The sequence below is a fragment of the Aquarana catesbeiana genome, linkage group LG10 (genome assembly GCF_042186555.1).
Source record: "Aquarana catesbeiana isolate 2022-GZ linkage group LG10, ASM4218655v1, whole genome shotgun sequence".
In the NCBI taxonomy this organism is placed as follows: domain Eukaryota; kingdom Metazoa; phylum Chordata; class Amphibia; order Anura; family Ranidae; genus Aquarana; species Aquarana catesbeiana.
In genome coordinates, this window is record NC_133333.1 from 229,891,733 (window position 1) to 229,916,766 (window position 25,034).

Consider the following 25,034-nt stretch of genomic DNA (forward strand, 5'->3'; position numbering starts at 1 on the left):
GCTGCACCACCAAGTTAAGGACGTGAGCCAAACAGGGCACATGGGTCATCTGTCCCTGTCGGAGGGCAGAGAGGAGGTTGGTGCCATTGTCGCAAACCAACATTCCTGCCTTAAGTTGGCGTGGCATCAACCACCTCTGAACCTGCCCCTGCAGAGCTGACAGATCCTCTCACCAGCTCAAGCACCGCATGGCATCTTTTGGCCTGCTTACTTGCGTAGCCCCTTGAAAGGCTACGGAGCACCGCTGGTTCCGAGGACAAAGCACAGGAAGAGGCCATGGAGGAAGAAGAAGAGGAGGGGGTGGAGGAGAGAGGTGTGTCACAATCATTAGTAGTGGCATTTTGGAGGCGTGGTGGCGGAACAACCTCCAACACTACTGCACCTTGTCCTGCATCCTTCCCAGCTGCCAGCAGAGTCACCCAATGCGCCGTGAAACTTAGGTAACACCCCTGTCCATGCCTGCTGGACCATGAGTCAGCGGTAATATGCACCTTACCACTGACCACCCTGTCCAGCGAGGCATGGACATTGCCTTCCACATGCCGGTAGAGAACCGGAATCGCCTTCCGTGAGAAAAAGTGGCGTTTGGGTACCTGCCACTGAGGAACCGCGCATTCCACAAACTCACGGAAGGGGGCAGAGTCTACCAACTGAAAAGGCAGCAGTTGAAGTGCTAGCAATTTTGCCAAGCTAGCATTCAACCGCTGCGCATGTGGATGGCTGGGAGCAAACTTCTTTCGGTGGTGCAGCAGCTGGGGCAGGGAAATTTGCCTGGTACAATCTGACGTCGGTGTACCAAAAGCAGATTGCCCACAAGTACTTGGCTGTGACACACCTAATTCTACACCTTCATTCCTCTCAGTGCAGGTCTCAGAGAGGACTGAAGGTATAGTGGGGTTGGAGAACTCAGTTGATGAGGAGCAAGGAGAGGTCCTCTTTGTTCTTTGGTGTGGGTCTTTTAGATACGCTTGCCAACAAACTGCATGGCAGGTCAACATATGTCTGGTCAAGCATGTGGTACCCAAGTGGGAGATGTTTTGGCCACGCGAGATACGCTTGAGACATATGTTGCAAATAATGAACAATAAGAGGATTTATTCCTGCGCTACCTTGGAAAAAATGGTATGCGTGGACAGCTGCAGACACCGAATGGGATCAAACAGGGCCCATAGGCAGTGCAAAGCTTAAAGGTATGGGTGCTGTGCTAATCCAAAAAAGTGAGAACGGGAACAGATTGTGAAGGCTACTAAATACAAATAGGTTAACGGCCGCACACACGATCATCCGAGGCATGGCCGCCATAAACATCACATCAGGCCACAGGAAGACTGATCCCTCGAGACATGGCTGCCATAATATTACATTGGGCCACGAGAAAATGGCCGCTCATTCACCACAATGTTAAACACTATTTAAGGACATGAATGTGCCTCCCCTATTATCCCCTGATGAAGTCACGTGATTGGGTGACGTCACGCGTAGGGACGGGATAGGCACTGACAGAGATTCGGATTGACGAGCTCGCCGCTCGTAGGAGATATACAGGATGTGTATTTACTTCATGTGAGTACATGCTTTTAAACTTAATAAAGACATCAATTTGTTCAAAATACTACACTATCTGGTAACTTTCTGTTCTTCCTTATGTTAGCTCTGCTGTTATTGATGCTGATACTGAGGGACTAAAGCACAGGGACCACCGGCTCCGGTCCAGGGACCCCAAAGAGAGACCATCTCCATTTGTTTTCCTTGTCAAAAGAAGTTTATTGAGTATACAATGTTATAAAGATACATAAAGTAAGTTTACAAGGATCTATAAAGTAAGCTCATTGTTTTACAGTAGGGTTTATATAGGTAAATATCATGAAATTTCAAATATTAAACATTGGGTTCAAGTAAACCTAAATTAAAGATATATATCATTTCCTTAGTTACTTTTGTAGGTATTTAAATGATTTATACCTACTATACATATTGTTTACAAGTAGCGTGTATATAGGTCAAATAAATTCTGATAATAAGCTTTAATCGTAAGGTGGAGAAAAGGAAAGAGAAAGAAGAAAAAGAGTTGAAAGGTAGAGGTATGGTCCACAAGGTTGTCCCGCTCGTCAGTTTATTATTCTTTTTAGTTCTCTTTGAAGCCTTAGAATGGGTGTCTCTGTAAGTCATTTAATCTGTTACCATGGCAACATGACAGAGTCATTGAAGTTTGACAGGAACTGTTGTTTTATCCAAGGATGCCAAAGTTTTTCAAATTTTGGAATTTGATTTTGATCGATGGCTACCATCTTAGCATGGGACATTGTATTATTCATTCTGTGAATTGTTTCTGCTAGTACCAATGTAGGAGATTTCCATGCCTTGGCCACTGTTTGTTTTGCAGCCGATATTAGTTGGATCATAAGTTTGAATTGAGAGAGTGTTAACCATTCTGGTTTTAGATTAAGTAAAGTTAAATATGGATCTGGTTGTATTATTTTTTTAAATATTTTAGATGCAATCACAAAGACTTCCTTCCAGAAGGTTTGGATTACTGGGCACGTCCACCATATGTGTAAATATGTGCCTATTTCTGGGCATCCTCGAAAACAAAGAGCTGAGGTATTAGGTGAATATTTTGCCACTCTAGCGGGTACAAGGTACCAGCGAGTTAGGACTTTATAATTTGTCTCCAGTGCTAAGATGTTGGGTGAAGATGACTTAGATGTGAGCCATATGTTAGACCAGTCCGTGTCTTCTAAAGTTCGTCCCAGGTCCTCCTCCCACCTCTGAACGTAAGAGGGTCTATTAAGATTTGCTACTCCATATAATTGATTATAAAGTGATGAAATTGTACCTTTAGCAAATGGATCTTTTGTACAGATTGATTCAAAAATGGATAATTGGAATAATGGTGTATCCCCCTTTAGGAATGGTGTATAGAAATTTTTGATTTGGAGATATCTAAATATCTCAGAGTTTGGTAGATCATATTTTTCTCTAAGCGATGGGAATGAAAGGAATGATTTAGATGCTATGAAGTCATTTAGTGTCTGAATGCCTGATGTTGTCCAAGCTTTAAAAGAATTTGGGTAGATCCATGCCGGATAAAAGGCCGGATTTCTGATAAAAGAAAGGAGAGGATTGTGTGGAGATTGTAACTGATATTTGGTTTTTAGTTTATCCCAGAGAGATAAGAAGTGTTTAGTTATGGGATTATGAATTTTAAAGCGGTCTTTAGGATCAAGCCATAATACATTTGATATTAATAGAGGGTCATTTTCTGAAGCCTCTATAAATACCCATAATGGGATTTCCTGTTTTGCATGGTATTTGGACAGACTGGCCAAATGTGCTGCTCTGTAGTAGTTAGTAAAATTAGGGTATCCCAGGCCTTCTTTATTTTTGGGAAGATGTAGTGTGTGTATAGGTATACGTGGTTTAGAAGAGCCCCATATAAATGAAGTTGCTCTTTTTTGTACTATTCTCAAAAAATAGGAAGGAATTGGAATAGGGAGGACTCTGAATAGATAAAGCAATTTGGGTAGAATAGTCATTTTGATTGCATTAATCTTCCCTATCCAGGATAAAGGAAGTTGCGACCATTGTTTTATTAGATTTGTGATCTGTCTTAATACAGGAGGATAATTGGTTGAGAATAAGTCAGAATGAGATGCTGTTAAATAAATTCCAAGATATGGGATTGATTTTTCTGCCCATGTGAATGGGAGTGCAGCCCTAGCCGGGATCAATTCCATGTTTGTGAGTGAAATATTAAGCACTAGGCATTTCTTAGGATTAATCATAAGGCCGGATAGGGCTGCAAATCCATCAAGAGCTGGTATTAAGTTAGGACCAGAGACCTGTGGTGATGATAGAAAAATTAATATATCGTCTGCAAATATACATAATTTGTGTGTAATACCTCCTACTTCAATGCCAGTTATAGTTTGGTTTGTTCTGATGTATTGGGCCATGGGTTCGAGTATAAGGGCAAATAATAAGGGAGATAATGGGCAACCCTGTCGGGTACCTCTTTCGATATTAAAGGCTTCAGATTTGTATCCAGCATATTTTATATAGGCTTTGGGTTTATTATATAATGCTTTGATCCATGTTAAAAAGTGGGGTCCAAAACCCCATTTTTGTAATGAATATTGCATATATTGGCAGGATACTGTGTCAAATGCCCTCTTAATATCGAGAGATAGAAAACATAAAGGGATTTTCCGTTTTTTAGCAATATGTGCCAATAACACTGCCCTGCGTATATTATCGCCTGCCTGTCTATTTGGCATGAAGCCTACTTGATCTCTATGTATTAATTTTCCTATAATGCTATTGAGGCGTTTTGCTATTATTTTTGCTAATAATTTAATATCGAGGTTTAACAGAGAGATAGGCCGATAATTCACACAGGAAGTATCATCAGAAAGGGGTTTTGGGATCATACAAACAATTGCCATTAGTGTTTCTTGCCGAAAAGAATGTCCATCTAGAAGTTTGTTAAAAGTTTCAGTGAGAGGGGCGTGGCCTGACGCAGCATGGAGTGGGACGTATAGACACAGAGCTCCGTCCACCACTCCTAATCCTCATTAATCCTGGACATCCTGCACTAACAAACAGGCTGGATTGTGTCCCTGGGACATCTGGAGCAGAACTATCCGGCTCCCGCGGAGAAAGAGCGCGTGACGGCCCGAACGGAGCGGCGATCTCCCGTCCGGCGGCACATTAAATTTAGACCGCGGCTTCGGCCTACCACCGGAGGTCGCGGCCATCTTGGTCCTCCTTGTCTGCGGCCCTGCCTGAAGCCTGCATCAATACACAGGTACCTGGCTGCGGGATAACCCACTGGGAGAACGGGACTGCACCCATCCCCCTGATTACTAACCCACATAATCATCAAAGGCCCAGGGAGAACGGCCTGGATTGCGGCCTAGACCTCTAGGCTATGACCGGCGGCCATTTTGGTACACCTACCTCCTCTGCCTGTATTGTAACACAGCCTACGGCCCTGCTCTTCCCCTCCAAATAGTACCTACTCGGCCCTCTGTGTCTCACAGGGCATAGCTCCAGTCTGCCAACATCTCTGAGAAAGGAGGGGTAATACCCCACACACTGACACAGCAAGATTAGCTCCTGTCCCCATTTCCTCAGATACCCTAACAGCTGGACATCATGTCGCCATCGAAGGCTCAGAAAACCGCCGCATCTAAACTAGATCAATACCGCCGACAAGACAAGGAGGAACAGGCAGAAAATGACGGCGACGCTGCACATGGTGAGGAGCGCACATCGGGAGACACAGAAAAGCTGCTGGAAGCAATAACCCTCTGCAGAACATCACTTGCCTCACAGATAGAAGAAGTCAAGGTAGATATATCCTTGATTAGACAAGACTTCCACAAACTCCGAGACCGTGTTAAAGAAACCGAAACCCGCATCAGTGACATGGAGGACACTATTCCCCCAATGAGAACGGAGGTGCACCACATGAAGCAGCAAATCCAACAACTATTCTCCAAGCAAGAAGACCTTGAGAACAGAAGCAGGAGATGTAACCTCCGCCTCATTGGTCTGCCGGAGGGGGCTGAAGGTAAGGACCCCACGCTTTTCCTGGAGCAATTGCTCATCAAGACCTACGGTAGAGAGGCCTTCTCCCCCATGTTGACAGTTGAAAGAGCCCACCGCATGCCCGCCAGACCGCCGCCACAAGGAGCCCCACCACGTACTTTTATAGCTAAAATGCTCAACTACAAGGATAGAGACGCTGCCCTGCGACTTGCAAGGGAAAGGGGCAACATCCCCCTAGGCAACGTAAAAATTGCGGTGTTCCCTGACTTTTCGGCGGAGGTGCAGCGACGCAGACAAAATTTCATGGAAGCAAAGCGCAAGCTTAGAAACCTCAACATGAAATATGCCATGCTGTTTCCAGCGCGTCTCCGAGTGGAACACGACGGCCGTGTTTCCTTTTTTGAAGATCCCGCTGAGCTGATGGCCTGGTTGGAACGCAGAAGCAACCTGGAGAAGGCGGATTAAAGTGTCTGTGAGTATGTAATCATACGTTAATCTTTCACATGCACACCCCTGAAATAGTTGCAACAACAACCCACTATCAATTTCCACTGAACACCTACCCCTATTTACTTCACCAGTTGTTACCGTTGTGAGGAATAGCCCAAGGGGTAGAGAGACACAGTGCCTACACAAATATCTACGTATACTCTCCTGTGTGGGCTTAGATCCAGTTTGTATCCTGCGGATCATTTCTGAGACACAATGCTGGAACTTTCCTGGGACAAATCCCTAAATGATCGAACTACACTCATTACTTTTACATTTCAATGGAGCTCTGGACTGATGCAGTCCTACAGTCCACAAGCAGAGTGCAGCGTACTCTGCCCCCATACAAGTCTGGAACTGGCGGCCTAAGAAGAAAATGCCACAACAGCACCAACCTTGATAATGTGCAAACTCCAGTTACACACTTGAGTGAAGAGAGGTTAGCCCTCTCTGTGTCTCTTCTTCCACGGAAGGAGAAGTTTAGAGGTGCGCAGACAATCACCCTACTTCAAGTACTTTATTTTCATTATTTTTTCTTTCAATATGCCGTCAGGGCCGAGACTGTACAGAAAGTTTTGTTATGGGTGAATGCTAGCATCAGTTGGGGAAGATGCAAAGCAGGGAGGGGGGAGGGGGGAGGGGAAACCTACAAGTTGAATTTCAATGTAAGTGTTTTAATGTTCAAGCGTACGGCGCTGACATACCATTTGTTTCACTGGTGTTCAGACGCTGCATGCAGTGAGTCACATCACATAACCAAAAAGAATATAACCATTTTTGCTTTTTTCCAATCAAGGAAAGAAGGGTGTAGATCGAAATCACAAAAACATATTCTATTACAACTCCCGTTTCTATATAAATATGTTACCTTTCAATATAGCGTCAAGTCTGGGTTCATAGGGAAAGCATTGTCATGCATACACACCGAGACCAATTGGAGAGAATACGCATCAGGGGAGGGGGAGGGGGAGGGGGAAACTAAAAAGCCAAATTCAACTACAAGTGCTCCGGTTAACCTGTGTGTGACAATGCCATACCCTACGTTTAACTGGTGCTCAACTGCTACCCATAGCATGATATATTGCAGATGTATTAGGAGCCTGATACTTTCAGTTCTGTTTCTTCTAAGGAAAGGGAGCCTCAGGCTGAGTGCACAGAAGTCCGTCCCATTTCATTTATTGCCCTTTTATTATTTCTTCTTCTATCACACTATCAGATGCAAAAACATAAAGAAAAATCTGTTACTGATGCAGGCTAGCACTAACTGGGGTGGGGACGTTGCTGGGAGGGGGGAGCGGAAAAGGGGAGCTGAAAAACTGAACTTAAATGTGCACACTTTAACTGCAATATCTATAACACCAACACGTCCCGGTTCCATCAGGTGTCTACTGGACAAATACAATATGTTGTATCACCCATCTCTGCTATTTAACCATCCTACATCGCCTCGCCACAATGGGGCTAAAAGCTACATCAGCATACCAATATATAGACACAAACAACAATGCCTAGAATATCACTGAAGTTCCTTACATGGAACGTGAGGGGATTACGTGATAAAATTAAACGGGCGGCAGCCCTCGCATTTATTAAAAAGCAAAGAGCGGATGTGGTGACCCTGGTTGAGACCCACATAGAGGGTAGACTCCAGATGACACTGCGTCGCCCGTGGGTGGGTTGGGCATTCCACTCGACCCATACAACACACTCGAGAGGTGTCTCGGTACTTATTGCAAAAACAGTGCACTTTGAATTATGCGAGCTACACACTGACCCACAAGGTAGATATATATTTATATCCCCTAAATTGCACGGGGAACCCTTCTTAATCCTGGCAGTCTATGTCCCTCCCCCATTTTCCACTTCCATACTACTAGAGGGAATCTCCTTTATAGCAAAATACCCAACAGCTCAGACAATATGGATGGGAGATTTCAATAGTACACTTAATGAGGAACTGGACAGACTGAGACCAACTCCACTTGCTACAAACCCCCCCAAAGATACTAAACTAGCCAGGCTTTTCTCACCCTTTCACTTGATAGACACCTGGAGGCATAAACACCCACACACGCGTAAATACTCCTGCTTCTCAGCAACACACAATACCATGTCAAGAATTGATTTTATTTTTATATCCCAAAATCTGTTAGCACGTCTCCTTGAGACAGAGTTTGGTCCTAGACTGCTCTCGGACCACACTCCATATTGGATCACCCTCACCTTCCATATAGATAAACCACCAACTTCATGGCGCCTTAACCCGTTTTGGCTGACGCTGTTGCCAGAGGATGATGACTTGTCAGCCGAATGGGAGACCTTCTTCCGAGAAAACACAGACTCTGCCTCTTTCCTGATAGTTTGGGAAACTTTCAAAATACACGCCAGGGCTTCCCTAATAACTCGCATCAACAAGATCAAAGCGAACTCATCAGATATATATGAGAGGGCGGAGACTGAACTCTCACGCATAGAACACACATATCAAAATGACCCATCCCAAGCTAATGCCTCCCACTTAAAACTACAATCTAGGATCATGAACCAACTCCAATACGAAAAAGCAAGACAGAAATTATTTTTTGCTAAACAGAAGTATTTTGAGCAGGGTGAGAGAGCTGGAAAACTCCTGGCGTTTCTAGCTCGAAATGAGGACAAACCCCCAGTGGTAATTGCGCTTCATAGCCCACAGGGACAAAAAATCACAGACCCTCCTGTTGTGTCATCTAAATTTAGGGAGTTCTTTATGGACTTATACAATTCTAGGACCCAAGAGGGATCAGACGATATGATCCCCTTTCTGGAAGGAGTAACATTCCCTCAACTCACGCTTGAACAAAGGGAGCTTCTAGAAGCCCCTCTCACTAAAGAAGAAATAGACACCGCAATCGCAAGTTTTGCCAAATCTAAATCCCCTGGCTCCGATGGGTTACCCATAGAATTTTACTCACATTACAACGAAATTATCACCCCCAAACTGCTTACCCTTTATAATGCCATGTTTCAACAATTCACCCTCCCATCCTCTATGAGCGAGGCCACAATTGTCTTGATACCTAAACCGGGAAAAGACCTGGGTCACCCGGAATCCTACCGCCCTATCTCGTTACTACAGGCTGATATTAAGATTCTGGCCAAAATTCTAGCCATGCGACTCAATCAAGCGATACTCAACCTTATCCATGCTGACCAGGCAGGTTTCATGCCGGGACGTAACACTTCCTTCAACCTACGGAAATTATTTATAAACCTGCAGGCTATACATGAGAATGTAGGCACAAGAGTGATAGTCACCCTTGATACAGCCAAGGCTTTCGACTCGGTTGAGTGGGGATACCTCTGGTGCTGTCTGGAACGATATGGTTTTGGTCCAAACTTCATTCAATGGGTACAATTACTATACCAGAATCCCGCAGCCAAAGTGGTGGCAAATGGATGGCCGTCTCAGAAGTTCGACCTCCACAGAGGCACGAGACAGGGCTGCCCGTTGTCCCCACTATTGTATGCTCTGGCTGCGGAACCACTGGCGATTTCTATCCGGACAGACCCAGAGATCATAGGATTAAAAACTGGAACCCTCACAGAAAAAATCAGCATGTACGCTGATGACACATTACTCTATTTGGCGGACCCAGGTCCTTCCCTCCACCGGGCTCTTCAGACAATTGAACGATTTGGGAAATTCTCGGGCCTTAAAATAAATTGGGGGAAATCCCAAGTTTTACCAGTAGACACTTTCCCACTCACAGAATTCCAAGCCACCCTGCCATTACAAAGAGTAGACACAATTAAATACTTAGGAATAAATACCTCCAAAAACCCAGCAGACTATATAACACTCAACATCAAACCATTATATTCCCTTATTAAAACTAAAACACAATCGTGGACTAGACTACCTTTAGGAGTATGGGGCCGCATCAACCTAATAAAAATGATACTACTCCCTAAAATATTATATATACTTTGGCATACCCCAACATACATACCCCTAAAACACTTTAAAATAATGGAGTCCCTTCTCAAGCCCTTTGTGTGGGGGAAAAACAGACACAAGATTGCATGGCAAACCCTCAAAAACCCAACAAACATGGGAGGTACAGCACTTCCAGACCTTAATCATTACTATATTGCGTCCCAACTCTCCCAACTTTACCATATAGATAAGGTGGACAGTGAAAGATTCCGGATGCTACTCTGCCCACAATGGGCCCAAGGAATCTCAGATTCCATATATGCTATCACCATGGGCACTAGGACCAACGAAGGTAACACACACAAAACATCCCTGTTGTACCAATATAGACGCATCTGGGAACTCGCAAATAACAAACTCAATATACCCAGACATAACGACTTCACTCCCTTATGGTGTAACAGAGGCCTACCAGAGCTCCACAATATCCAAGACCCGAGACCCTGGATGGAGAGGGGTGTACTTTACTTGCACCATATCTGGTCAAACGGAACCCTTAAAAATTTTGACACCCTTAAAGAGGAATTCCATCTGGCCAGCAATATGGTATTCAGATTCCTCCAATTGAGACACGCAATACAGGCACAATTTCCACAACTCCCACTACAGTCAGCCCCCAATCCTCTAATAGCAATCATAAAAGACATAGACCCAAAAAAATTAATCTCCTGTTTCTATAACATGCTCACTATCCCAATAGCCACAAAAATAGCATACGGCCTCAAATCCCGCTGGGAAAGGGATCTGGGTAACCTAGCAGATGAGGAATGGGAAGAAGCATTGGATACATGTAAAGAAGTATCTCCCAAGCTGTCAGATAGGTTGACACAATTAAATATAATACACCGTACATACTTAACCCCGCATAGGATAGCCAGATACAAACATAACTGCTCAACATTGTGTCCCATGTGTAAGTCCACAGAGAGTTCGTTCTACCATCTCCTCTGGTCATGCCCACAGATACAGGGCCTATGGAAACAGATAGTGACCTTCCTTCACGACAATATGGGCTCACCTGTGGCACTGGACCCCAAACAATGCCTGTTAGGTGTGTTCCCGAACCCACTGGAAAAATACACCAAGGTATTTCTGCAGGAGACCCTGTTCTCATGCAGAAAGATAATAGCCAGGAAATGGATGCGTTCCTTACCACCCGAGACTAAAGAATGGAAAGCAGAGGTAAATGGGACACTCCCATATAAACGGGTGATATATATCAATAGAGGGTGCCCAGACAAATACAACAGAATATGGGATCGATGGCTACAGGACTCGGAAACCTGCTCATGACCACTGTAAATTTCTTTCCACTGGAGAAATAGCTCCCCTCAATGAAAATACTATAATCATACCCTACATTAAACGATAGTATCAATAGTGAACATCAGAAGCAACGTACTACAGACCATTCATGTATGTAAACATCTTTACTTTACGTACAATTACATTGCAATGTATACATGTATAAATATGTGCAAATGATATGACTTGTACGCATTCTGATTTACAATAAAAAACTTTGTTGGAAGAAAAAAAAAAAAAAAGTTTCAGTGAGAATGGGAGAGAGTATTTCTGAGAATGTTTTATAGTATAAAGCCGAGTAGCCGTCTGGGCCTGGTCTTTTGTTAAGTTTTAGGTCTTTTATGGTGTTAGCAACTTCATCTATAGTTATAGGCTCATCCAAACTGCTTTTTTGATTCTGAGATAACTCAGGTAAGGTTATTTTTGAGAAGAAGGATTCAGCCTCTGTAGGATTAAATTCATTGTTTGTCTTGTATAAAGTTGCGAGATGTGAGTGAAATTTATGGACTATTTTAACTGGATTACAAGTGTAAACATTTTTTGATAATTTCAAACGTATTGGTTTGAAAGATTTGTTAGTTGAATTTAATGCCCGAGCCAAATATGTACCTGGTTTGTTTGTATTCATGTAGAAATTGTGTTTGGAGCGTTTGAGGGATTTATCAACTGACTCAGTGAGAAATAGATCGTATTCCAATCTAGATTTTTCCAGATGAGATTTTGTACTCTGAGATGGATTATCTTGAAATGATATGTAGGCTGCATTAAAATTGAGTTCTAGTTTTTTTGCTAGATTTTTGCGTTCCCGTTTAAATAGTGCCATTTGTCTTTGTATTGTACCACGCAAGACAGGCTTATGAGCTTCCCACAGTGTTATTGGGGAGATGTCTGTTGTATTATTAATTGATATGTATTCCTTTAAAGCTTGTTCAATGGCCATCTGATGTAGTGGGTGTTTGAGCATTATGTCCGGTAAGTACCACGTTGGGTCATGCGCTTTTGGTATGGCTGAGGCTATAGTAGTGTATACTGCATTATGGTCAGACCACGGAATCGGAATTATATCTGATGCAATAATTTCTGGTATCATTCCTATTGTTAGAAAAATATGATCTATTCTGGTGAAGGTTTGATGAGGGTGCGAGAAATAAGTGAATTTCTTTTTCATTGGGTTACTTTCTCTCCATGAATCTACCAGATTGTATTTGGAAAGAAGTTGAGAAAAAGGTAATCTAGAGGTTATTTTGGATGGTGTAAAAGGTGATTTATCTAGAAATGGGAGGAGGACCTGGTTCGAATCCCCACACATTATCACTGTTCCTATTTTGTGTGTATTAATCACTTGTAATATATGTGAGAGTAATGGTGTAGGTTGTTTGTTAGGAGCGTAGTAGGAAATCACCGTGATTGCTGTATCCATTATATAACCCATGAGTATCAGGTATCTACCTTCTGGGTCTTTAATTTCTGATGATAAGGTGAATGGTGTGGATCGGTGAAATGCAATTAGAGTTCCCCTTTGCTTGGTACAGGCAGAAGCCGTGTAAATTTGTTGATAAAAAGGAGAAATGTATTTTGGAGTAGAATCTTTGGTGAAGTGTGTTTCTTGGAGGCATACTATGTGAGCCTTCTTGTTATGGAAAGTATGGAAGGCTTTGGTCCTTTTTTGAGGGACATTTATTCCCTGAACATTCAGGGAAAGTATATTCAGTGGTGCCATGGCAATAGATCAAATAGTTTTGACTTACTTTTTGTTATGCAGAGCTGACTGTGCAGATCAACCTGTGTGGACTGAAGAGATGAATAGATAGAAAAGAAACCAGTGAATTCTGGAGTAAAGAGTAAACAAAAAACATATGAGATTAGATGATACATTGTATAAATTATTTTTTGCAAGTAATCACAATTTACCGTGAAAGAGAATAAATATCTCTCTCAGGGGAATAAGTGCCTTCGTCACACTCCCACATAATATGGTTGGGAGAATGAGGAGGGCTAATGGGGGTACACGGATCTTCCGCTTACAGGAGAGAAGTGCTATGTCAAAAGACATCAAAATGATGTTTCATTAATTGGAGTGCAGAATATAGCTTTTGTTGAAATTATTTATTCCAGGGTGGTTGTATATGGTTAGTCTTGCCCTAGGCTAAATAATTCAGTTAGAAAGGTACTGTTAATAACTTTGGTATTGATGAAGATAGTTTGAATTATTTTGGGATTTTAACCCTTTTAGAGTAAACAATTACATATTTTATTCATATGTAACTGTTTAGATATGTTAACTCATAAAATTGAGGTTGTATTGCTTCAGATTAGAATAAACAAAAACATAATTCTAGGAACTAGTTAGGTAATAATATATTTGTTTTAAGAAAAGAAAGAAAAAGCTTCCATTACTTCTGGATTATTGAACATATTTGTCCTAAAAAGTAATAAATCTATTGTTATTACCTGATAATATATAACTGAACAAGAATTTCCTTATTTCACTTATATATTCTAAGGCTATATGAATCAGAAGTAATAAGAAATATAACTGGAATGTAACATGATCCCACACAGTGTGTGACTATCAGAATGCAGTTACATTCAGTTACAAATATAGGTTTTTTATAGAGAACCATCTCTTAGTATAATAAATGAAGAGATATCAGGAATTAGGATGTCAGTCCATTGAATCTTCTTGGTCCATGGATGATGTGGCATAACGGCCTCTTTTGTGAGAATGATGATTCCCATTTTGTTCTGAAATTTTCTGGGTGCTGCCTGAAGGTGAAGATGATGCCATTCTTCTGCGTGTGGGAGTGTTGCTGCTTGTGGGTTCTGTCAGATTTAATTTTAAAAGGGTTTGTTGTAGTTCATCTGCTTCTGTAAATTGTACCTTGGTAGTTAAATCTGACTGAAAAGGGGAAGCCCCATTGATACATAATGTTGTGGCGTTGCAGTTCCATTAGTTGGGGTTTCATGGATCGTCTTTTAGTAATAGTAAGTTGGGATAGGTCAGCAAAAATTTGATAATTGTGTCCTTGAAAATTAAGTTCCTTTTTTTCTCTTGCAGCAATTAGTATTTGTTCTTTCGTTCTGTAATAATGAAATTTTGTGATTATATCACGTGGGGGTCCATCTTTCTTTTTGGCTGTGAGGGCTCTGTGTACTCTGTCCAGTTCTAAACGTTCAATAGGGATATCTGGCTTTAGTTCTTGTAATAGAGCAGTAATAGTAGATTGCAGGTCTGTCACAGTTTCAGGTATTCCCCTTATGCACAAGTTTGAACGTCTGGCTCTATTTTCGTAATCTTCGAGCTTAATTTGAAGTATTAAATTCTCTTTTTTTAATAGTTCCAATTCTGTTATATTTTCTTGGGTTGTAATTTCAATTTCATCCATTTTTATTTCTAAGGCTGCGGTGCGGTTTCCCAGCTCTCTTATTTCTTTGGTTAGGCTTTTTGTTATTTGGTCTGAGGTTTGTTTTAAAGCCTTATGAAGCATCTTTTCAAATTGTAATAATATTACTGGGGATACTGAGGAGGCTTGTGGAGAAATTTGTGAGAGGATTTGTTCTGTATCTGACTCAAATGGAGAGTCTTGCTGTGACATTTTCTGTCTGTGAGAGCGCCCTGATGCTGTGAGCTCTTTGTGAGGTGATTTTTATTTCTGCCATGGCTTCCTCCCAGTACCATATTTCCTGCCCAAACTTTCACAGTTTGTTCCCTGGGGCAAAAAGGTTCAAATGGATACCTTTTGAGCCTGCAGGCTCCGCTTTGTCCTTCTCTTCTCTCCTCAGCGGTGTGGAGCTCTAACAATGCATGTCTGCTCCGCTAGGCTCCGCCTCCTGCCTCCATTTGTTTTCTATGCGGTTGTCCCATTGCCGCAAGGTAAGGGGCCATTACCCACCTGTGTGTGTGTGTTCAAGCACGAAGAGGATACACACACTCTCTCTCTTTCGGCACCCCACCGGTTATTTATTGCACACTTGAAGTCCAAAGGATCACTGTATATTGCATGTTAGAGCTGTCACTGGCACATATGTTGGATGTGTTTTGGACTGTGTCTGGACTTTACACGACAATATTTGTGGTTACTTTTTATGGCATTTTCATTTGTGGTTTATGAATATATACCACACACTCATTTGCACTGATGCGTTTGTTGCACAATTTCTAATATACTTTATCTTGTTCAAATGTGGTTTATAGATACATGTTACACACTTATTTGCACAGATGCGTTTTTTGCACTTTTTTAAAAATATTTATCTTGCTTGTTTTGCACTTTTTACTTATTTATTGTGTTACACATGTTATTTAGGTATCATATATACATGTGGTGGATTTATTATATGTTTTTTGTCTTATCTCTGTCCGTTGTACACATATTTATGATTATATTTTATTGTGGACTGCACAGGGGCACATTAGCACTTTAAGCTTTACTTTGCACATGTCACAACGATATTATGTGTGTATGAGGCTGGTTCCCTACACACACTGTGCTGTCACAGTTTTCACATAAGGTTAATTTGATATAGGTTAGCTATCGATACATTATACACTGTTGGAATTCATCACAGGACACTGTGCATACAAGGGCATTACCCGTATACCTCATTTATTTGATTTACATTTTAATATATGTTGCAAATAGCAGCGGTGCGATCTGATGCACTCGTCTCAAAAAAGGCCCACACCAAAGAACTTTTTGAATAACGCGCAGAGACTGCAGCGCCCTGCACATGTGGAGCTTTGGGGTGTGATGCAGTCAATGTGCTGCCCTTAGGCTGGCCCCTGGAGGGCATCCTGCCTCGTTGGTGATGTGCCGCCTCCTCCTCCTTCTCTCTCCTATCAGGCACCCACGTTGAGTCAGTGACCTCATCATCCCCTCCCTCCTCATCACTGGAGCAAACCTGGCAGTATGCTGCAGCAGGGGGAGCATGACTGCCAGATTGCTGTCCTTCTTGGGCACCCCCTCTGTCCGTGCTCATGTTACTGCCTTCATCGAGCTCAGTATCATCATCAGAGCCTTCCAAACGCTGGGCATCCTCCTGGAGCATGTACCCAACACTGTGGTCAAACAGTTCGAGGGACTCCTCAGGAGGACATGGTGGGGCTAGGGAAGGACTGATGACATTGAGCCGAGGGAAGAGGCCGCTGCTTTGCCAGACAATGTACCCTGGGCATGGGTGAGAGAGGATGAGGAGGATGAGGACGGCTTGGTCATCCACTCGACCAAGTCTTCCGCATGTTGCGGCTCAACACGGCCAGCTGCCGAAAAAAAGGCCAAGCGTGTCCCACGGCCACGTGCTGATGAGGATGCACCATCTCCACGACCAGCACTAGACACAGAGCCTGCTTGCCCTCTCTTATTGGCTTGTGACTGTCTGCCTCTCCTTCTTGGCCTTCCAGACATACTAATGGCCTGTAGCTGCACTAAGCTGGGATATATATATATATATATATATATATATATATATATATATATACTGATACTGCAGCTAGCAAAATCAGCCTGCCTGTAGTATGAGAACACCACCAACCTTCTACAGGTAGCTTTAGCTGAACACTGTGAGGTGGACGCACCCCACTAACTTGTAGGTTTAGCTGAACACTGTGAGGTGGACGCACCACACTAACTTGTAGGTTTAGCTGAACACTGTGAGCAGGACGCACCCCACTAACTTGTAGGTTTAGCTGAACACTGTGAGCAGGACGCACTACACTAACTTGTAGGTTTAGCTGAACACTGTGAGCAGGACGCACCCCACTAACTTGTAGTTTTAGCTGAACACTGTGAACAGGATGCACTGCACTAACTGTAAATAGTCTAGCTGCCTGACTGTAGTACTAATAGGATCAAAAGAACACCAGTAATTTTCTTCAGGTAGCTGTATATACTGTAACAAGACACGCCTGCCTGTCAGTAAGAAGATAACAGGAACGGATCTAGCTGAACACTGTGAGCAGGACGCACTGCACTAACTGTAAATAGTCTAGCTGCCTGACTGTGGTACTGATAGGATCAAAAGAACACCAGCAATTTTCTTCAGGTAGCTGTAAATACTGTAACAAGACAAGCCTGCCTGTCCAGTGGCGTAGCGTGGGTTGTCAGCACCCGGGGCAAGGCAAGTAATTTGCGCCCTCCCCCAACCTGCGGACTTTTAGCTATCCCTGAGTCCCTTCAAATACAATAGTACTGACCTACCTGATTCCTATACTGACCACTACACTGAGAACTGCACTGTCCACTACACTACATTGTCCACTACACTGACCACTATACTATACTGACCACTATATTACACTGACCACTACACTGACCACCATACTACACTGTCCACTATACTGACCACTATACTACACTACACTGTCCACTATACTACACTGTCCACTATACTACATTACACTGTCCACTATACTACACTACACTTGACCACCATACTACACTGACCACTACACTGTCCACTATACTGACCACCATACTACACTGACCACCATACTACACTGACCACTATACTACACTGACCACCATACTACACTGACCACTATACTACATTATACTGACCACCATACTACACTGACCACTATACTACACTGACCACCATACTACACTGACCACCATACTACACTGACCACTATACTACACTGACCACCATACAAAACTGACCACCATACTACACTGACCACTATACTACACTGTCCACTATACTACACTATACTGACCACCATACTACACTGACCACTATACTACACTGACCACTATACTACACTGACCACCATACTACACTGTCCACCATATTGACCACTATACTACACTACACTGTCCACTATACTACACTGTCCACTATACTACATTACACTGTCCACTATACTACACTACACTTGACCACCATACTACACTGACCACTATACTACACTATACTGACCACCATACTACACTATACTGACCACCATACTACACTGTCCACTATACTGACCACCATACTACACTGACCACTATACTACACTGTCCACTATACTACATTATACTGACCACCATACTACACTGACCACCATACTACACTGACCACTATACTACATTATACTGACCACCATACTACACTGACCACCATACTACACTGACCACCATACTACACTGACCACCATGCTACACTGACCACTATACTACACTGACCACTATACTACACTGACCACCATACTACACTGACCACTATACTACACTATACTGACCACCATACTACACTGACCACTATACTACACTGACCACCATACCACACTGTCCACCATACTACACTGACCACCATACTACACTATACTGACCACCATACTACACTGACCACTATACTACACTGTCCTCCATACTACACTGTCCACTATACTACACTGACCACCATACTACACTGACCACCATACTACACTGTCCACCATACTACACTGTCCACCAAACTACACTGACCACCATACTACACTGACCACCATACTACATTGACCACCATACTACACTGACCACCATACTACACTGACCACCATACTACACTGTCCACTACACTAACCACTACACTGACCACTATACTACACTACACTGACCACTATACTACACTACACTGTCCACTATACTACACTGACCACCATACTACACTGTCCCCCATACTACACTCTCCACCATACTACACTGTCCAATAGGGATGAGCTTCGTGTTCGAGTCGAACCCATGTTCGACTCGAACATCGGCTGTTCGCCCGTTCGCCGAATTGCGAACGATATGGGCCGTTCGCGCTAAATTCGTGTGGCGCGTCACGGCCCATAATTCACTGCGGCATCGCAGTGCATTGCTGGCTGATGATTGGCCAAGCATGCACTATGACCCGCATGCTTGGCCAATCACAGCGCCGTCAGTAGAGAGAGCTGTAATTGGCCAAAGCCAGGGTGGCTTTGGCCAATTATGGCTCAGGGGATTTAGTACACACCCCACACTATATAAGGCCGCCTGCACGGCGGCCCTGTGTAGTGTGTGTTCCGGTGTGCTGAGAGATAGAGAGAGACAGTGTCATTTGATTTGAGTTAGATAGATTAGACAGAACAGTCAGTCAGTTAGCTGCACTTACAGTGTATTGTGTATATATATGCATCCCAGGTGTTGCATATATATATATACACTGTATTCAGTTTAGCTAGATCCGTTCCTGTTATCTTCTATCTAGACTATTTACATTTAGTGCAGTGCGTCCTGCTCACAGTGTTCAGCTAGATCCGTTCCTGCTATTTACATTTAGTGCAGTGCGTCCTGCTCACAGTGTTCAGCTAGATCCGTTCCTGTTATCTTCTAGACTATTTACATTTAGTGCAGTGCGTCCTGCTCACAGTGTTCAGCTAGATCCGTTCCTGCAATTTACATTTAGTGCAGTGCGTCCTGCTCACAGTGTTCAGCTAGATCCGTTCCTGCTATTTACATTTAGTGCAGTGCGTCCTGCTCACAGTGTTCAGCTAGATCCGTTCCTGCTATTTACATTTAGTGCAGTGCGTCCTGCTCACAGTGTTCAGCTAGATCCGTTCATGTTATGTTCATTTAGTGCAGTGCGTCCTGCTCACAGTGTTCAGCTAGATCCGTTCCTGCTATTTACATTTAGTGCAGTGCGTCCTGCTCACAGTGTTCAGCTAGATCCGTTCCTGCTATTTACATTTAGTGCAGTGCGTCCTGCTCACAGTGTTCAGCTAGATCCGTTCCTGCTATTTACATTTAGTGCAGTGCGTCCTGCTCACAGTGTTCAGCTAGATCCGTTCCTGTTATCTTCTAGACTATTTACATTTAGTGCAGTGCGTCCTGCTCACAGTGTTCAGCTAGATCCGTTCCTGTTATTTACATTTAGTGCAGTGCGTCCTGCTCACAGTGTTCAGCTAGATCCGTTCCTGCTATTTACATTTAGTGCAGTGCGTCCTGCTCACAGTGTTCAGCTAGATCCGTTCCTGTTATCTTCTAGACTATTTACATTTAGTGCAGCGCGTCCTGCTCACAGTGTTCAGCTAGATCCGTTCCTGCTATTTACATTTAGTGCAGTGCGTCCTGCTCACAGTGTTCAGCTAGATCCGTTCCTGTTATCTTCTAGACTATTTACATTTAGTGCAGTGCGTCCTGCTCACAGTGTTCAGCTAGATCCGTTCCTGTTATCTTCTAGACTATTTACATTTAGTGCAGTGCGTCCTGCTCACAGTGTTCAGCTAGATCCGTTCCTGTTATCTTCTAGACTATTTACATTTAGTGCAGTGCGTCCTGCTCACAGTGTTCAGCTAGATCCGTTCCTGTTATCTTCTAGACTATTTACATTTAGTGCAGTGCGTCCTGCTCACAGTGTACAGCTAGATCCGTTCCTGTTATCTTCCTACTGACAGGCAGGCTTGTCTGGTTACAGTATATAAAGCTACCTGAAGAAAATTACTGGTGTTCTATTTGATCCTATTAGTACCACGGTCAGGCAGCTAGACTATTTACATTTAGTACAGTGTGTCCTGCTCACAGTGTACAGCTAGATACGTTCCTGTTATCTTCCTACTGACAGGCAGACTTGTCTGGTTACAGTATATAAAGCTACCTGAAGAAAATTACAGGTGTTCTATTTGATCCTATTAGTACCACGGTCAGGCAGCTAGACTATTTACATTTAGTACAGTGCGTCCTGCTCACAGTGTTCAGCTAGATCCGTTCCTGTTATCTTCCTACTGACAGGCAGGCTTGTCTGGTTACAGTATATAAAGCTACCTGAAGAAAATTACAGGTGTTCTATCCCAGCTTAGTGCAGCTACAGGCCATTAGTATGTCTGGAAGGCCAAGAAGGAGAGGCAGACAGTCACAAGCCAATAAGAGAGGGCAAGCAGGCTCTGTGTCTAGTGCTGGTCGTGGAGACGGTGCATCCTCATCAGCACGTGGCCATGGGACACGCTTGGCCTTTTTTTCGGCAGCTGGCCGTGTTGAGCCGCAACATGCGGAAGACTTGGTCGAGTGGATGACCAAGCCGTCCTCATCCTCCTCATCCTCTCTCACCCATGCCCAGGGTGCTTTGTCTGGCAAAGCAGCGGCCTCTTCCCTCAGCTCAATGTCATCAGTGACTCCTTCCTTAGCTCCACCATGTCCTCATGAGGATTCCCTCGAACTGTTTGACCACAGTGTTGGGTACATGCTCCAGGAGGATGCCCAGCGTTTGGAAGGCTCTGATGACGATACTGAGCTCGATGAAGGCAGTAACATGAGCACGGACAGAGGGGGTGCCCAAGAAGGACAGCAATCTGGCAGTCATGCTCCCCCTGCTGCAGCATACTGCCAGGTTTGCTCCAGTGATGAGGAGGGAGGGGATGATGAGGTCACTGACTCAACGTGGGTGCCTGATAGGAGAGAGGAGGAGGAGGAGGAGGAGGAGGCGGCGGCACATCACCAACGAGGCAGGATGCCCTCCAGGGGCCAGCCTAAGGGCAGCACATTGACTGCATCACACCCCAAAGCTCCACATGTGCAGGGCGCTGCAGTCTCTGCGCGTTATTCAAAAAGTTCTTTGGTGTGGGCCTTTTTTGAGACGAGTGCATCAGATCGCACCGCTGCTATTTGCAACATATGTCTCAAGCGTATCTCGCGTGGCCAAAACATCTCCCGCTTGGGTACCACATGCTTGACCAGACATATGTTGACCTGCCATGCAGTTCGTTGGCAAGCGTATCTAAAAGACCCACACCAAAGAACAAAGAGGATCTCTCCTTGCTCCTCATCAGCTGAGATTTCCAACCCCACTAGACCTTCAGTCCTCTCTGAGACCTGCAGTGAGAGGAATGAAGGTGTAGAATTAGGTGTGTCACAGCCAAGTACTTGTGGGCAATCTGCTTTTGGTACACCGACGTCAGATTGTACCAGGCAAATTTCCCTGCCCCAGCTGCTGCACCGCCGAAAGAAGTTTGCTCCCAGCCATCCACATGCCCAGCGGTTGAATGCTAGCTTGGCAAAATTGCTAGCACTTCAACTGCTGCCTTTTCAGTTGGTAGACTCTGCCCCCTTCCGTGAGTTTGTGGAATGTGCGGTTCCTCAGTGGCAGGTACCCAAACGCCACTTTTTCTCACGGAAGGCGATTCCGGCTCTCTACCGGCATGTGGAAGGCAATGTCCATGCCTCGCTGGACAGGGCGGTCAGCGGTAAGGTGCATATTACCGCTGACTCATGGTCCAGCAGGCATGGACAGGGACGTTACCTAAGTTTCACGGCGCATTGGGTGACTCTGCTGGCAGCTGGGAAGGATGCAGGACAAGGTGCAGTAGTGTTGGAGGTTGTTCCGCCACCACGCCTCCAAAATGCTGATTGTGACACACCTCTCTCCTCCACCCCCTCCTCTTCTTCTTCCTCCATGGCCTCTTCCTCGGAACCAGCGGTGCTCCGTAGGCGTTCAAGGGGCTACGCAAGTACGCAGGCCAAAAGATGCCATGCGGTGCTTGAGCTGGTGTGCTTGGGGGACAGGAGCCACACTGGGGCAGAGGTTCTGTCAGCTCTGCAGGGGCAGGTTCAGAGGTGGTTGACGCCACGCCAACTTAAGGCAGGAATGGTGGTTTGCGACAATGGCACCAACTTCCTCTCTGCCCTCCGACAGGGACAAATGACCCATGTGCCCTGTTTGGCTCACGTCCTTAACTTGGTGGTGCAGCGGTTCTTGGGCAGGTACCCGGGCTTACAGGATGTCCTGAGGCAGGCCAGGAAAGTCTGTGTGCATTTCCGCCGGTCATATAATGCCAGTGCTCGGCTGACGGACCTCCAAAAGGAGTTTAACCTGCCCAAGAACCGCCTAATATGTGACATGCCCACCAGGTGGAACTCAACGTTGGCCATGCTGCAGCGGCTGCACACGCAGCAGAGGGCCATCAATGAGTACCTGTGCGACTATGGCACCAGGACAGGGTCAGGGGAGCTTGGTTTTTTTTCCCCACGCCAGTGGGCCATGATCAGGGATGCATGCACTGTCCTGTCACCATTCGAGGAGGCCACGAGGATGGTGAGCACTGACAGTGCATGCATCAGTGACACTGTCCCCCTTGTCCACCTGTTGGAGCACACGCTGCGTGGAATAATGGACAGGGCACTTGAGGCAGAACAGAGGCAGGAAGAGGAGGACTTCCTTAGCTCTCAAGGCCCCCTTTATCCAGACAGTGTTCCTGCGTGCCCGCCGATCACACAGGAAGAGGACGAGGAGGAGGAGGAGGAGGAGGAAGATTGTGTCAGTATGGAGGTGGAGCCTGGCACTCAGCATCAGCAGCAGTCTTTAAGGGATCAGTCCCAAGGAACACATGGACTTGTACGTGGCTGGGAGGAGGTGGCTGCGGACGTTGTTGTCCTTAGTGACCCAGAGGACTCCGGACCGAATGCCTCAGCAAACCTACGCTGCATGGCCTCCCTGATCCTGCAAAGCCTGCGTAAGGATCCTCGTATTCGTGGTATCAAGGAGAAGGACCAATACTGGCTGGCAACCCTCCTTGATCCACATTACAAGGGTAAGGTTGCGGACCTTATCTTGCCATCGCAGAGGGAGCAGAGGATGAAACATCTTCGGGAGGCCTTGCAGAAAGGTCTGTGCAACGCGTTCCCAGAGACTGGGAGGTTACAAACTCCTGTTTCTGGACAACGTGTTGCTGAGGCTTCGGTCAGTCAAAGAAGGAGCGGTGGAGAAGGTGGCCGTCTGACCGATGCGTTCAGACAATTTTTTGGTCCGCAGCCCCAAGGTATGATCGGTTCCAGCAACCATCGCCAGCGTCTGTTTTACATGGTGCAGGAATACCTAGGGGCAAGATCAGACTTGGACACCTTTCCCACCGAAAATCCTCTGGGTTACTGGGTCTTGAGGATGGATCACTGGCCAGAGCTTGCACAGTATGCAATTGAGCTACTGGCCTGTCCTGCATCCAGCGTTCTTTCGGAACGCACATTCAGTGCTGCTGGAGGCGTGGTAACCGATCACAGGGTGCGTCTGTCCACCGACTCGGTCGATCGGCTGACCTTCATAAAAATGAATGAGTCTTGGATCACCACCAGCTACCAAGCACCTGATGCTGATGTAACTGAATAATTTTTTTTGAAATCTCAGATCCCTTCAAAGACTGCCTATGCTGATGCTGAGTGACTATCCCTGAGTAATTATCCTCTTCCTCCTCAATCATCACGCTGATAGCTTGTAAGAACATTTTTGGTTCTGGGCGCCACCACCAGTGCCTAAGGCACAATTTTTCAGCCCCTGTTTAACAGGGGCGTGTAATTACAATTTTTGATGTAATACTTTGCAGCAGGGCTCGTTCCTGCATTCCAACTAGAGTGTCTGTGAGGGGTTGCAGTGTTGTGGCACCAGCACCAGTGCCTAAGGCCCAATTTTTCTGCCCCTGTCTAACAGGGGCGTGTAATTACAATTTTTGATGCAATACTTTGCAGCAGAGCTCGTTCCTGCGTTCCAACTAGAGTGTCTGTGAGGGGTTGCAGTGTTGTGGCACCAGCACCAGTGCCTAAGGCCCAATTTTTCTGCCCCTGTCTAACAGGGGCGTGTAATTACAATTTTTGATGCAATACTTTGCAGCAGGGCTCATTCCTGCGTTCCAACTAGAGTGTCTGTGAGGGGTTGCAGTGTTGTGGCACCAGCACCAGTGCCTAAGGCCCAATTTTTCTGCCCCTGTCTAACAGGGGCGTGTAATTACAATTTTTGAAGCAATACT